The sequence below is a fragment of the Sminthopsis crassicaudata genome, chromosome 1 (assembly GCF_048593235.1).
Source record: "Sminthopsis crassicaudata isolate SCR6 chromosome 1, ASM4859323v1, whole genome shotgun sequence".
NCBI classification, from domain to species: Eukaryota; Metazoa; Chordata; class Mammalia; order Dasyuromorphia; family Dasyuridae; genus Sminthopsis; species Sminthopsis crassicaudata.
Genome location: NC_133617.1, coordinates 146,995,601 through 147,012,823, shown reverse-complemented (window position 1 = coordinate 147,012,823; position 17,223 = coordinate 146,995,601). Strand labels below are relative to the sequence as shown.

Below are 17,223 nucleotides of genomic sequence, written 5' to 3'. Positions count from 1 at the left end.
ACTTTGAAACTATTCTAAACTCTTTAATTTCCTAATTTTCTTGCACTAGTATTATATTTTAAAGAGAAGCTAGTCTCTGAGATGGGAAATGAAACAACTGTAATCTATAGATTATATATCTTCCTCCTCCCTTTTTAAAAAATATTCTTCCTAAAGGAGGAGTAGAACATTCTTGCCTAAAGTCTTCATTGTGTTGAATTGCAAAAGTCTAGAACATAGCAATAGGCTACATATAACATTCTGTACAGAGTTGTTCCAACATTTTTACACCCTCAGCCTCCCCTTTCCTCTTCTCAATTTCTCCAAATCCAGAGAAAAGTGTCTTGAATCAGTGACCACATACAGTGTTACTTTTGGGAGGAAATGTGGAATGCAGGAAGGGTATAAAGGCAATGAATATGTCTTCCCTGGAAAAGGGTTTGAAAGTTTTTGTCAATGGGCAAAGTAATGCTGGTTTTGGTTTTTGTTTTCCTGGGCTTCTTTCCACCCTTTCCTTTTCTCTGAAGTTGATCTGATGCTAGACTAGATAAGATAAATGATTTTGAAGACAATGTAAGATTCACTGGCATAATAATAATGCTTTTTTCATTTAAACTTCATAATTATTATTTATTCCTCTCTCACTTATACAGAAAACATTCCTTTAAAATGGGAGTTTTTCCTACCTACTGCTGAGTAGTAGTGATATTGGCCAGGTGATAGTGGTGAGGTATTTTCTTTTCCTTAGGGAATCTTTTCATGTCAGAGTCCATCAGTGGATATTTAGAATAGTTTTTGCCAGTTTTCACATTTCGAAATTTTCATGTGTGTTAAAAATCAGTCTGTTCTTAACAATTTTCAACAATCATCTTTAAAGCAAAGATAGAATCATATACAAATGAAAAAAAATTTCACTATGTTCATTCAGACAACTGGTCTGAAAGTAGGGAAAAAAAACCTAACCTAACGTCACAATACACTTAAAATTTATGATTAAAACATGAGTGAAATACCATGACAGAAAATTCTCCTGCAATAAAAATCTTTGGCAAAATTTTCAAGTGACTTGTATCTACTTAATGATATTGTTCTGCTAAATGAAGGTATATAAAATCAAGTGAGGTAGGTATGTGAAAATACTGTAGAAAAAGTTCTAAGATACAATAATTCCTATTCCTGGCAACCTCACCCATATAGATCATGAATGTGCTCTTGATTGATGAGCTAAATGAAAAAAATATGTACTTTCTCTGGAGAGTTGAACTGTTGTAAGGTCTTTCACAGGAAATTTTGTGTAAAATTAGGCAGAAGAGAGTCCTTGTGAAATAATGGAAAGACTGTCTTTAGAAACAGAAAAACCTGAATTCAGGACCTGTCTCTGATACATATTGGCCGTAAGAGCCTGAACAAATCATTTAATCTTGTGGTGCCCCAGTAAATTGCCTAAGACTAGATAAATTGTGAAACAGGTGCTTATCCACATTGGTAGAGAGTTGTTGTTGTTTTTTTAAGTGAGTTCCCTATGCCAACTCACAATTCTGGGCAAAATAACATAAACAAGGCAGCAGATTTGGATTAGGAGTTCACAATAATATTAAGCTAGGGAAGTTGACAGGCTTCTGAGGAGAGATGAATCTAAAATCTCGTTTTAACAGCACAGCAGTTTGGGGTCGTATTTAAGTTTAAATAATGGGGTCAGGCTAATTGTATACTTAAGCCAGCTCAAACCAGCTCTCTCTCATGATTAGATTGTAAAAATTTTAGTATGAACATTTACAATTATTTTGTTGATTGTATAGATTTAAGAAAGTAATGGATAAAGTGAATCATGAGTCTTTTTTTCTCTCTGGCTAGCCAATTAAACATTTTATTATAATAATAGCATTTATATTGTACCCACTATGTACCACATACTGTACTAAGTGCTCTACAAATATTATCTCATTTGAATCCTCTTACAACTCTGGGAAGTAAGTGCTATTATTGATTTACTATCTTTTTTTTTTTTTTTTTTCTGAGACAGTTGGGGTTAAGTGACTTGCCCAGGGTCACTAGGAAGTGTCTTTCAATTTATATTAGTAACTTACTTTTTTTAAACCCCATTTTACAATTGAGGAAAGTGAGGTAATCAGAGCTTAAATGACTTGCTCAAGGTCACATAGTTTGTAAATGTCTGAGGCTGAATTTGAACTTCATGTGTTCCTGATTCCAGTACTCAAGTGTGGTGAGATTTTATGACTCGGGCCTCTTGCTGCCACAGATTAAGAGAAAGAATGTGATGGAAAAAAAAACTCTGGCTCTTCTTGTCATTATTATGGTAAAAAGAAGACCCTATCCCAGTGTATTTTGAACTTTCAGAAAGTATTCCTGGAAACTCAAAGGTCACAACAGCTACAAAATAAAGGCTGGGAAAGAAGTTTGTCCTTATTTTGCTCCTTTTGCTATTCTCAGGTATGTATGCTCTTATCTTCCCCTCCTGTCTTCTGTAAAATTTCTCTTTTCTTTGAAGCTTATGCATTTACATTCTTTATAAGGTTGCTGAAGCTGATGCTCTGTGCTCTCTGCCTTTTCTTCACACACAGGAACCTGTCTCTAAGGGTAAATAAAAAATGCAGATATCTGTGTTTTGGTTCATTGATCTGCAGCAGTCCCTAATGAAGGGACCCTTGGATAATTTTTAATTCCATTAATCACTGTGCCACCTAGTGGCCAATTGCTTTACTAACACATCCATGGATCAGATTAGGAATGTTTTTATTAGCGGGACTATGAATTGGCTCAAACATTTTGAAAACCGTTTAAATTTTGTCTCCCAAAGTCACTAAAACTGTACCCTTTGATTCATTGATAAAGAATTATTAGGCATACCAAGAAAGTCATAAACAGAGGGAAAAATCCCATGTATACCAAAAATGTCAGTATGGGAAATCAATTGGGTGCCCATTATTACAAAAAATTGGGAAGATTTCTCTGAATTGATGTAGAATAAAATAGAACCAAAAGTAAAATTTATAAAATGTCTAAAATAATGTAAAGACTTTGAACAGTATTGAAAGACTTCAGAACTTTGCTCAATAATAATTCTAGAAGACTGATAATGAAGCATGTCTCCCCAATTCTTGGCAGAACGGTGTATGTAAAATAAGATGGGATGGGGCATACTTTTTAGGTTCAATCAATATATTGATTTGTTTTTATTGACTGTACTTAACTTATAAAGAAGGGTCATTAATGAAAAATTTTGGGAAAAACTTTTTTTTTTTTTTTTTTTTAAAGAGCATTAGTGAAATAAAGTTAAAAAAAAAAAGAAGATAGTACTTTTGAAATAAGAGCATACACTTTTGGAGTCTATTGCCATAGGAATACCATATCTTTGTAGAACTAGGTGACTGAATTGTGACACATGAGTTACTAAAACAAAAGGAGGCTTATTTTCATTTATATTTTTTATTTCTTCAATAGATCTGTGAACTCAGGCAAAGAATTCATACCTTGTTATCCTGTGTAGCCTTTATCTATGCTTTTCCATAAATTCTTCATATAAGACTATCAAATGTAGGGAAGAGATGTGATTTGGTGGACTTGGAGTTAGGAGAACTGAGTATTAATCTTGATTCCCACACTTACTATCTGTATAACTGTAAGTCATTTTTCCTTGGTTTCCTCAGATGTAATATGGAGATGATACTTGTACTCTTCATAAATTTATTGTATGAAACATCCAATTCAAATATGAATACATTGATTTAAAATATTAAAAAAGAATATAAACTTTAAAATACTACCTACTTTAAGATACTATACTATAAAGGTGTTATATTATCTCTTTCATGAGTATTAAGGGGTTGACATATCAAATAAGGACTATGATTTTTGAAAGTTGGCTTGAGAAAGATAAATGGGTGCTAAATTGTTAATTATGAAGAAAATGTCTTTTGGATCCATTTCATTCATTCTATTCCTGCAGCCACTATAGTTCAGGCCTTAAATGACTCATGTCTGGACTACTCCCTAAAATTTCCTTAGCGGTATTTTAGTGCCCAAGTTTTTTTTTTTTTTTAATCCTGTAATTTGTTCTATAAGTTGTTCCTTATATCAATTTTCTTAAGACATTGTTAATCTTTTTGTTTAATTCTTGAAACCTCTAAGTGACTTTTCAGTGCTAACTGAATAAAGTAAAAATTCTTTAGATCAAAATTCAAGTGTTTTAGCTATCTGTGTCTAATATCTTTTCAATTTTATTTCCTCATCCTTATCTCCTATACATAATCGAATTGAAAGGGATCTTCGAGGTCATCTAGTTTAACTTTTATCAAAACATGAATTTTATCTTAAGGATTCTTACAAGTGATCATTTAGTATCTGCTTGAAAAACTCTTAATTGTGAAAAAGTTATTTATTCACTTTGCCTTCCTGCCTTCGACCTTTCACTTTCCCTAGCACACTCTTTTCTATTTTGGGGGAATAGTTAGGCAGCTTTTTCTTTTATTGAGTTGGAATTAGTCTTCCTGTTACTTCTACTTACTGGGGCTTGGTCTGAACCTTCTTCTATAATGACAGTCCTTCATATAGTTGATTACTTCTGTTATGTCCCCTTTTTTCTAGACTGAACATTTTTTAAAAATAGTATTTCATTTTTAAAAATACATACTAAGGTAGTTTTCAATATTTACCTCTGCAAAACCTTGTGTTCCAAATTTCCTCCTTCTCTTCCCCTACCCCTCTCTAAGACAGCCATCAGTGGGATGTATATTTCCACATTGATCATGCTGTGCAAGAAAAATCAGATCAAAAATGAAAAAAAAAAACACAAAGAAAAAAAAAAACCCAAGCAAACAAACAAACAAAAAAGATGAAAAACTCTGCTTTGATCCTCATTTAGTCTCCATAGTTCTCTCTGGAATTTAAGCTTAACATTTCTAGTTCAATCAATTTTCACATGGCATAATTTTGAGTTAACACTCTGCTGGGTGTACTCTCACTGGGTATAATCCAGTTTGTTAAATATCTTCTAAAATAAGGTTTTCAGAATGAGACACCATATGACACAGATATTTCTGTTTAGGTTCTAGACAGAGATTATTTCCTGCTTCCATCTCCTTCCCTCTCCCTTCTTCCTCCCCGCCCCCTTCTCCCTTTTCTTGTCAGCTTTAAACTGGACAATACTTTATAAAATGCTTTTTGATTAGCTACTTCAGATTGCTAACTCACTGAGTTTTCAGGTCAGTAGAACTTTTAGGTTATTATTGCTTTTACTTCATTTGCTTTCTAAGCCCTTTTTCCTATCTTGTAGTGATTGTTTGAACCAAAGTGACAGCCTTTACATTAGTTGTAAACTAAATTTCAGTGATTAAATTGAACATTGTTAGCTTTAATCCACTGTTGACCAGGTAGCATATCCTTACTCTGAATTCTCTTTTTGAAGTCCTACATCACTTTTAAGGCTTAATTCAATCATAACCATTTCTGTGATGACTTCTTCCAATTTTCCAATTTAAAAATGACCTCTATTATGAAATCTTACAACTTTGTATGCCTTTTGTGATGCTATTTTTGTGTGCATGTTTTATCTCTGTTAGTAGATTATAAATTCCTTGAGGACATCTAATTTATAATTGTATTCTCTATACCATCATAGAACATAGCAGGCAATAAGCAAATGTGTTAATTGACTGAATATGCTTTTTAAAGTTGTGATTTGAGAGGAGAAATTGAGATTACTCCAGGTCCTTAGTTTTCAAAATTAGAAACATTTGTTTTATTTTGAAAAATACAGAAGTGAAATGAACAAAATAATTCTTTGGAGATCCTTGGATTGTTTCAAGATCTTTATTTATTTTTTATTCACAATGAAATCTTCCAAGCAGAGCCAACACGGTACAGAGGAAAACATATTGACTCTGGTGTTAAAGAATTTGAGCTCACATCTTGCTTTTGACACTGATTATACATGTATGATATTAGGTAAGGCACTTTTAATATCCTGGGTCTCAGTTTCCTCATCTGCAAAGTGGCGAAGTTGGACAAGATCATCTTTAAAGTGATTTTTCTAGATCTATGATGTAACAAAAAGAGCTTTAGATATGGAGTTAGAGGACCAGGGTTTCCATCTTGACTCAGCTATTTAAAGTTGTGTCAAGTTAGTCAGCAAGCATTGATTAAGCATGGTGAGTGCAAAGAATTCAAAGAAAAGTGCAAAGGCACTGTATTTTAATTCTAATTGAAAGGGGAGTAAATGCAAATAACTATATGTATATAAAATAGAGAAGAGAACCAAAATAATCTCAGGCAAAAGTAAAATAAAGTTAAATCAAGATAACTTTAGAGAGCATAGGAGGGGGACCAGCTTATCTAACTCTCCAAATCTCATTTTCTTGATCCATAAAATGAAGGAATTGGACTAAATTGGGGCTTCTTAAACTTGTTCCATTTGCTACCTTTTTGCTCATGAAATTTTTTATGTGACTCTGGTCATAGAGGTATATAAAATAAGTATACAAACCAAACATTTACTGATAATAAATCATAATTTTGTGATCTCCCACTACATTTAATTTAAAAAGCTTTGGACTATATGACCTCAAAGATCAATTTCAATTGCAAAAGATTTTTATTATAACAATAAAGATATTTATAATATCTCATAATCATAGCTTTTTGCAGCCTTTCCAATTCTTTGGGTACTATTTCTTGGCAACATTCGGCCTGAGTCTGTATCATGTGGTGGGAGAAGAGAGCAGGCAAACATAACACATTATAAAATCCTTTTATGAAGCAAGAAACATTCTCAGGCAAGAGACCTAGGAAATGACTCCCAAATCAAGTTAGATAATCCTTGGTGGTCATAGTCCTGGACAGCAGGGTAGGGGAACCAAGGCAAATCTGGTTGCTATGTGATTCTCCTGGTTGCTGTCAGGCCATCTCAGTGATCTAAATCCTTTCCTTCTTGTTTGACTTATATTTTTCTTTTATTAAAGGAAAACACTTTTCTTCCTAAGCTAGTTATATCCTCCATGCAACTATAACTTGGCTTTACTATAACTCTTGTTTGTGATAATCCAGGAGGGAAATAAAGGAGTCCTTTCCCTCTATAAATGTGGAACGTTAACATTTTTACACATGCAAAGGAGTGAATTAGGTTGATTTTCTTTAATTTTGCTGGACAGCTAGGCTATTGCATCTTTGGAGCTTTTCTGACTTTTAATTGCCTTTCTGCAACTGCCATGTATATTTTTCTCATTCTTAAGCTTCATTTCGGCTGGAGGCCTCTATTTTTTTTTTTTTTTTTTTTTTTTGCTTGACATTTTACATCTTCTTCAGGGGTTTGGATACTAGAGTTTGCCTTTGAACAAAACAATTCAAGATGGTCATGGGAAGCTGATTGTTGGCTCTCCCCAGTACTGGCCCTGAGGGACTTTGCCTTGAAGATTTACTCGTACAGTATAGCAACAAGTTGAATGTAAGTCTTCAGCTCCAGGACAGGCAGACGCTCTCCATTACTGAGATGTATGATGTAATAATTAAACTACTATTTTATGCAGGCAGTTACAGCTGAAGATGCCAAAGCCATGCAAACATCTGGTGGCAATTTATTGCTTAACACAACATTAGTTAGCATTTATTGAGTGTCGATAATACGCTAGGTGTTGTGGAGTACAAAACACAAAATTGGACACAGTCTCTGCCCAGTGGTTGTAGAAAATGGAGCTATAACAATAAAAGAAGGCAAATACTAGTCCTATAGCAGAATAACAGGCACATGTTAAAAAGTTTTTTAAGTTCTCTCCAAGTTAGTGACAGAGTTAGGATTCAGGCAGAACTGGTCCTTGTGTGATACAGATGACTTCTCTTTCCCTCTTTCCCTTTTTGATGATTTCTATTCATGCTTTCTTTCCCTCCTCCTCCCCCTCATCTGTTATTCTCATCATGCGCTCTCCCTACCATTCCAAATTACCTTTTCTTTAAACTTATCTGTCCTTTTCATTGTGTTTTCTTAGGAATCCGTCTTCCAAAGTGACAACTAGCCAATCTGATAAAAATATCAGATAACCAGTATGCTACTGGGAGAATGGAAAGAGTACTCTATTTTGAGCCATAGGACTTGATGTTGAATCCTTGCTCTTCTGCTTATTAGTTTGTGCAACCCTTCCTTTCAATTTTCTTCTTAAGAGTACTATGCAATTCTCTTAAGACCATAATTCATAGAATAGTTGCTGATCTGCATCAGCAGAGGGAATTTATACAGAGAGTTTCCGAACTGTTAAAATCTCCCTAAAAGAATAATAAAATTGATTTCAAAAATAAACTAACTCCTTGAGGTCAGACTGTTTTAGTTTTTGTCTTTGTATCCATAGCAGCTAGAAAAATGCTTGGTATGTCGGAGGTATCTAATAAATGCTTGTTGATTGATTGATCAGCCCCTGAAGGTAGCCCTGTAAATGGCTCACAGAATTCTTGAAGAAAGGTTAGATTCGTGCAGGTTCACACTCCACCTTTATCCCCAGGAATGAAGTCCAGCTTCACCATTCAGAAGTACATAAATCACTTTAGGGTAGGTGAAAGTTCACCTAACCCAACATTTCTCCTCTGTTTTGCTTTATCCTAATCCTGGTTTGCTATTTTTTCACCACACCCTCAATCTCCTCTGTCTCTAAAAGAAGCATAACTACCCCCTTCAGCTCTTATAAACCCTCAGTTACAGCTACTTTTCTCGATAACTTATTCCATATGTTCCAGCATGCATGAGTTCTGTCGGGATTCCTCACTCATTCCTGGCTTCCTCATTTTTATGTGGCATTCCCCAGTTTCTGAACCAGTGAAAGAGAAAAATAGCAAACTTTTCATTTTATTGGTCCCTTTTCTTCATTTGAGAGAAGCTATGAAATCATATCTTATTTTCTTCAGTTTTCATGAGAATCTGTTCCATAATTTTTTGAAATCCCAGTCTAGATTGGTGGCTCTCCTTTTCACCCTAATCAATGATAGGTCATGGAGACAGAATAGAATTTTCCAAGTCTAATAAGAACTCTGAAAAGTAATAGGATCTCATTTCTGACTTTCCATTCAATTCCTTTGCCAAAACTATCTCAGATTGAGTTTGTCTTCTTCAGCCACAGCTGTGTACCCAGCTGATGGCTTTCAAAGACCTTTTATTTTTTTCCTTTTCCACAACATCTTCAAAGACTTCCCCCCCTTTTTCTCCACACCTTCCTTCCATCCATTCCCTTCCCCAGATAGGTGCCCAGATCTGATTGTTCCATGAGACACATATTCCACCCTTAGCTTGGCTCTCTGCTTCCAGACTAATTATCTCATTCTTTGCTAATAATTATTTTTATCTTTCAGACGGAAACATTTTTTCCTCATGATGAGATGTTTTCTTTCCTGGGCACCAACCAACTGACTTTATCACTGTTTCCCTCCTTCCGCTCTTCTTGGTTACAGGGACAGGTTCCTCTGGTCCCCATCTATCCCTGATGCCAGGGAATGCAGGTGCACAGACCTCACAAATAGCACACAGTGCCTGGCAATGCCCTAGTGGTGTGAAGTTGTGCTTAATTATTGTTGACTTGTAAGTCTGACCTTTTAGATACACAGCAGGACAGGATGAGACTTTGCCAGAAAGCTGCTTTACAATGTTTATTATCCCTTACAGCACTCCCATTGTGGGTACAGTGACTCTGAGAGGGCTTTGCCAAGATTCATAAAAGAGACAGTGACCCCTTGGAAGTTTATTTTTACTGTACATATTTTTTAAAACAAGCAAGCTTCCTCTTTTCCTATCCCCCCCCCCAAAAAAAAAAAGGAAAAAAAAAACTTTACTGTATTTTATATCATCACCAGATTAAATTCCTGCCTCTTTGGAGAGAAATATTCTTGGGTCCTTGAACCTATGTGAAGGAGTAGGAAAATAAGTATTTAGTGCTTTACAAATATTATTTCATTTGGCCCTCACAACAACTTGGGAAGTAGGTACTATTATTACCTCATTTTCAGATTTAACAGAGGTTAAATGACCAGGTGAGGGTCACAAGCTAGTAAGTGGCTGAGGTAGGATTTGAATTCAGGTTTTCCTGATGGTAGTCCCAGAACTCTCTCTACTATATTGTGGTTCAGTCATGTCCAATTCTTCATGACCCTGTTGTATGGGGTTTTCTTGGCAAAGATTATGGAATAGTTTGCCATTTCCTTCTCTAGTTCATTTTATAGATGAGAAACCAAGAGAAACAGTGTTAAGTGACTGTGGGCACATAGCTATTAAATGTCTGAGGCCAGTTTTGAACTCAGGGGGATTAGTCTTCTACTCTACCCACTGAGCCAAGTAGCTGCCTTCTGGACACTGTACCACCTGCCAACTCATGTTTTATACTCATTTTCTCTTTCCTCCTACTCCTAATTCTTACTGGGCTAAGTGAACTTCAAATACCAGTCATCCTTGAACTCAAATATCCCATTGTTGGGGTAGGTCTATCTATGGTTATTACATGATTTAAGAAGTACAGGAATCAGTTAACAATAATTTCTCTAAGTATATACACATATAAACACATATGTGTACACATATGTACATAATGTATAATAACACAAAATACACATATTTCATAATTCCATACATATATTTCATAATTCCATGTAAAAATGAAAATTTTTGAAAATTTTGGATTCCAAATTCTTTTTGTTTCTCCCACCCATTGAGGAGTCAAGCAATGTATAATACCTATGAAGTCATGCAAAACACATTTCCATATTAGTGATGTTGCAAAAGAAAATACAGATGCACAGTAAATAAGAAAAAAAACCTTAAAAAATATGCTTCAATCTTCATTCAGAGTTTGTCAGTTTCTGGAGGTGGATAGCATTTTTCATCATGGGTTCTTTGGAATTCAAGAACTATTTTTTAAGCCCTTACTATGTGCTTGACACTTGGGGTACAGAGAAAGATGCAAATCTTCCAGTAGCTCACATTCTAACAGAGAAGGCAATATGAGAAGAAGAAGATACATACAAGATCTATACAAAGCAAATAAAAGGGATCTCAGAGGGAAGGAAGTAGTAGTTGATGTGTAGAGGAGATTTGATCACCTACCTCACTAAACTTTAGTTTCTCTTCCATATAATGAGGGTCCTAGTCTTAAGAAGCATATAGTCTAACCTTCTTGATTCCTCAGCTAAGTTAGTTTATGATTTCTCTTTCTTGATTGAATTCTGGAGCTCTGCTTCTTCACTGTAAAATATGTGAGGATAGGAGGCAAATTACTTTTCAGTTTTTTTTTTTTTTTTGAAAATAAAAAAAAAAAACTTATATTGAGTCTTTTGGTATATTTTATATTAATTGAAAATTTCTATATTCTTCCAGTGAAAGATTTTTACAAATAAAAGGTAAGAATAGTCTCTGCTTTAATTAGGTTTGTACAAGATCTTAATTAACATAAGTCAAACTAGAACAAATTTATAAGCCAGTCTTCTATTTAGGTTTTACTTTATCTTTGAGAACAAATTTAGAAGATTTTCCCTCATTTTCTTTTTCATATTCTTTGAAATCATTTTTTGACATATTTCCCATTTTCTCTCTCCCTTTAACTTTTGCAACAGACTGGCTAAAATCTACATGTATTCTTCTGTCCTTTATAAGCAGATTATCCATTTTGAAAAAGGCATTTTCACAGTCTTCTTCCTTTCTAAATTCAATAAAATGCATAACAAAGGGCCTCTTCCATCTTCCAGTCATGAATAACTTTACAGCTTTTTATGGTTGGTCCAAATCTTGAGAATATTATTTCCAGATATTCATCTGTGGTCACTGGATTCAATTTGCACACAAATAGAATATTTTCTGGAAGTTTAATATCTGTATTAGGTAAATCTCCCACCATTTCTAAAAGAATAATCTGAACTTTTGCTCCTCTGCCAGTATTTCTTCAATTTTGTCAACTGATCTCCCTTTGACATCATCAATTTCTTTACCTGCTCCTATTTGGCCACTAGCTAGTAGTTCCTTGGCTAGTTGTGGTGATTGATCAAAAGAATTGGTAAACCAGCTGGGTCATCAAATGGATCTTAAGGTACATCTTTATTAACAAATGTCTCACCAATTTTCTTGATTACATCCATTCCTTCTGTTACTTCACCAAACACTATATGTACATCATCAAGGTAACTTAGATTTTCTTCTGTGGTAATATGAACTTGAGATCCATATTAATCACTGTCATTGTTCACCACAAATACTGAGTCATTTTTCTTGTACTTAATTCTTGGCATTTTTTTTCCTGCCTCAAAAAACCTTGCTTGATCACAGTTGCACAAAAACTTATTCTCTTCCACAGCTAGTACTTATAGGACCACCATTATGTATAATAAATCTTTCTGTAAATTTCAAATGAGACAATAATTGGGAGTACTTAATTTTGTACAATTTCAGAATATTCAAGCAAGGATACTGTCACTCTTTCCTGTGTTATTGGAGCCCCGCCATGACTTCCCTTGGACTCCAAGAAGCTGGGAAGTGTAAATTCCTGCAGCTCTTCTATTCTGATGCTTCTTCAGCATGACATCTGTCTGATGTCAGGGCGACACACAGGCAAAGCATCATTCCCATACAGCCTTTTGGTTTGTCTATAACTTGGATGTGTGTGTGGGTTAGCCATGTACAAAAATCATTGTGAATCTATGACTTCTCTATTTTACAGTATTCAGGGCAATATTTCCAAGGCAGGAGCCAGTCCTATACAGAAGTATATTTGGATGAGGGAAACAGATGAAGAATATGTTGATTTTTTTTTTGGTTTGATTTAATTCAGAATTTTTACTCTCTTTTATTCTCTTAATGATTTTCTCTATAGAACTCACTGAGTTTATTGTGATAACAATATCTTTCAAAAAATCATGGAAGCCTATGAGAATTTTGTTTAGCCAGTGTAGCTTAGTGCTCCCTCCTAGTTCTTTGACTCTTTCTTACTATTTCACACACACACACACACACACACACACACACACACACACGGAGGTTTTTTTTTGGGGGGGAGGACATATCCAACAAAAAAAGACTCACAAATGCTTGACTACCCAAGAGACCCTTTCCTTCCCAGCTATTCAAACACAGGTTCTCATAAAAATAAAAGGACCATAAAGGGAAGGTCAAGTATATTGCCTTTATCTAAGTGCTAGATTTTCATCAGTCCTTCTCAGAACCTCATTAAGTTCATTGATTTTTTTTTTAGTCATTGAATCATAAATTGTTCAAGTTAGGGATAATAGAGTTCATCTAGTCTAGCTTTCTTCCTGATGCAAGAATAATCTCAACATCACTGCTTATTAGGGGCCATTCAGTTTCATGCTGAGTATTCCTACCAGTGGAAGGCTTCATGAGGCTGCCAATTCCATCTTTTTCAAAATTTTCTTGTAATTATTAGAAAGTACTTCTTTATAATGTCAAATGTTACCCCCTATCACTCCTACTTAAGTTATGATCTTTGAAGACATACATATTTATTTCTCTTCCAGATAACAATACATCAAATATTTAAAAGGTGAATGGAACATTGACCTGAAAATGGATTGAAATTAGAATCATTACATCTATCAATAGAGATAATCATTACATCTTAGCATTTTCAACTCAGAATCATTTTTTCTTTTTTCTTTTCTTGTTTCTGTCATTAGCACTTCCATTTTCTTAGTTAAACAAATTTGAAACCTGGAAGTCATCTTCACTTTCTCCCTTATCATTCCCAATATATAAGGTCTATCATCAAATCTTATTGATTCTTTTAATTTTTATGAATTTGTCTCTTACTCTCTGTAGCCAATGTCACCATACTTTCATGGACCTCCATCCCTTTCTTGGACTCCTCCAAGTTTATCTTATCTCAGATTTAATTTTTACTTCACTTCATTTTTTTTTTTTATCACTCCCAGAATTGGGTACCTAAGCATGGATTTTTTAATGTTATTGCCCTGGTCAAGAATTTTTATTAACTCCATCTTTCCCATGAGACTGGGACAAAATTCTTCATCATTTCATTAATAATCTTTCTTTCTTTCTTTCTTTCTTTCTTTCTTTCTTTCTTTCTTTCTTTCTTTCTTTCTTTCTTTCTTTCTTTCTTTCTTTCTTTCTTTCTTTCTTTCTTTCTTTCTTTCTTTCTGAGACAATTGGGGTTAAGTGACTTGCCTAAGGTCACACAGCTAGGACGTGTTAAATGTTTGAGGTCATATTTGAACTTGGGTCCTCTTGACTTCAGGGCTGGTACTCTATTCACTGCACCACTCAGCTGCCCCAATAATCTTTCTTTTCTACAACTTTTCTTCCCTTCTCTACATGCCTCAAATATATCCAAACATTTCTCCTTTCACTCATTGACCCCTTATCTCCACTAAGATCTTCCTGTTTCTTAGCCTCTCTTTGTAATGCCATGTTTATTCCTGTTTTTTTTTTTTTTTTTACATGTTACTTCCCTTAACTTAAATTGGACAGTCTTTTAATGATGCTCTTTTGTGTGAGGCAAATATGGCTTGGATAATAGTACAATTTGGTATATTTGCAAATAACTGGTCCCAAAAAATCCATTAATGAATTAGAGTTAATTTAGAGGTAGCTGTATTTTGGAAGGTCTGTCCTTTTGCCCAATTCTGTTTAACAAGTAGCTTAGTGTGGTGGATAGAGTGATGGTTAGGAATCTAATGCTTCAGTCTTAACTTCTCAGAGCCCCCTGCCCTTATTTGTAAAATGTAAATTAAAAAATTGAGTATAATAATTCTTATATTACCTTTGAATTTGCGTTAGTCTCTTCCTAATAAGTTAGTTAAAGTGGGCTACCTTAGTTAGTGGGCTCCTGGAAATGATTGTCTGCCAGGTAGGAAATGACTGGTGAAGAAGTCACCGAGTCAAGGAAAGTATATTTGCATCTGTCCCACATATGTATGAAACAAGGTGCAGAAGAGGGAAAGCTTCTTGCTTAGATCTAGGATGAGGGAAAATGGATTATGGCTAATATAAACATATACATATTTTTCACTAGTGTTGACTGTTTGCACTTTTCTGGCACTGTATTTTTGTTGGGGATTGATGGAGGTGGGGAGAGAGCAAAACTGTAATCTTGTGTAATGAAATCTACCATGCTGTTTAGGAAAAAGTGCAAGCTAAACTCCTTGACTTAAATAATTAACAATATTGGATAACATTAAATTAGTAAAGCAGTCCTATTATAAAAATAACTCTCCCTGGGATTTGTTAGAATGAAAATACCATATTATCCTAGCTTTGAGGAAAAACCACAGCTTACTGTAACTTTGTGGATTCAGGATAACCACAACATACTAGAGTTCTGTGCATAGGGAATTGTGAGCAAGGCAACAAAATGATTAAGGGACTGTAGGGACTAACTTATGAGAAAGGATTAAAAGAATTAGGTGTGTAGAGCTGGACAAAGAGAAGGAGGCCTTATAATTATCTTTAAGTATTCAAACTATGCAGATGTTCAAGGAGAGGAGTCTTTAAGGCAACATAAAGAAATGGAGGAATGGAGGAGAGGGATGGAAAGTGTAGAACAAAGAAAAGTACTATTTAGGCTGAAAATCAAGAAAGATTTCCCAAAAGGAACATTTATTAAACTCTGGGTTAGTCTTCCAAAGCAAGCAGCAGAGTCTAAAATGGTGCCTTAAAAATATGAGGCATTAAAAAAAAAAAAAAACCCAATTCTTTGTGAGCAGCCCCACAGTGGTGACTTAGTAATAGGGGTTTTAAAAAAACACCTTTTGCACCTCTTTAACTCTTTTCATCCAGGATCTCTAAGCACTCTATAAACTTTAATGAAGTAAAGTTCAGCATATTGGTGGTTACACCAAGAGGCTGCCAATTTTGCTTTCCATCTGGCATTCAGATGACATCTAGTGCTTAACTAGTAAGTTTCCATCGGTGGGTAAGAAAAATGAAGTACCAAGTTCCCTACTTTTCTCCCTAGGTTATCTTTAGGTTTATGCATTTTCTAAGTTGTATTATTATTATTTTTAATCAAGACCTCTCACCTAAACATAGCATTTTAATTCTCTGCCACCCACCTCAATATTTAAGATTGAGGATCCAACATTTCTATGTGTCAGCTCATTCCCAGAGTCATTTTCTCCCTTCAGAGACCTGAAGAGAAGCTGCTTGACTGCTTTCTCAAACATGGACCTCTGAAAACCAAGATTTCTAAGCTCTTGTCAATTCTATCCCTCACACAGACCCAGAGTATTGAATACTTAAGCTCCATCATGGAAGAGATCTCATGCAAATGAGCTCTCACTTTGAGAAGTGTTTCATTCATAATCATATAAGATTGATTCAAATCTTTTCTTCATTGGTGTTTGCTTCTCTTTATGTTCTCTAGCTCAGTGACATCCTTCCTAAACGATAGTGTCCAGAACTGAACATGAGCAGAGTACACGGGGCTGTTGGTTACTTATTCTAGAAGGTTTCGTTTCTTTTAATGAAGCCCAAGTTTATGTTTGCTTTTTTGACTGCCATATCACTCTGCTGATTCATGTGAATTTACAGTCTACTAATACCTCTAGATGTTTTAGCAGAGATACTGCTTTCTAATAACTTTCTTCATCTTGTACTTTTATGATTGATTTTTTAAAAATCCAAATAGAAAGCTTTATAAAACTTCATTGAATTTCGTCTTATTAAAATTCAGCACAATGCTCAAGTCTATTAGGATAATCCAAAGTTATCCCCTAACACTTATTAGCTATGAGTTTGAACAAGTCACCCTCTCTATTCTTTAGCTTTCTCTTGTGTCAAGTTAGGGATACTCTATGGTCTCAGAAATACCTGCCAGCTCTGAGTTTATGAATCACTTACCTTCTCTGTTTTTTTTCTCCCTCTGTAAATGGGGCTGGCTTTGATGACTTTTATTATCCCTTTCAGGTTTTAATTTATGATCCTGTGATAAATATGGGACTGGTGCAAACACCACCTATCACAAAACAGACTCACAAAGGACAATGGCTTACCAAAACATTGTAAGATCATAAACTTAGAGCTGGCAGGTATCTCTGAGGTCAGAGAGCACAACCCCAACTTGACACACAAAAGAACCGAGGGTGGCTTGCTCAAAGTCACATAGCTAATAAATGTTAGAGGGGGGACTTAATCCCAAATCATCTTCAATCCAGGTCCATATTAGTTACATGGCTAAGAAGTAGATTAACCATGATTTGAACTGAGGTTTTCTGAGTTCAACTTCCGTGATCTATTGCTTC

The 17,223-nt window shown here is 34.8% G+C and overlaps 1 pseudogene; it reads right to left on the bottom strand.

Moving 5' to 3' along the window:
* Nucleotides 1-11,443: 11,443 nt before the first annotated feature.
* Nucleotides 11,444-13,796, bottom strand: LOC141549383 (peptidyl-prolyl cis-trans isomerase-like 4; annotated as a pseudogene).
* Between the last annotated feature and the right edge of the window lie 3,427 nt (nucleotides 13,797-17,223).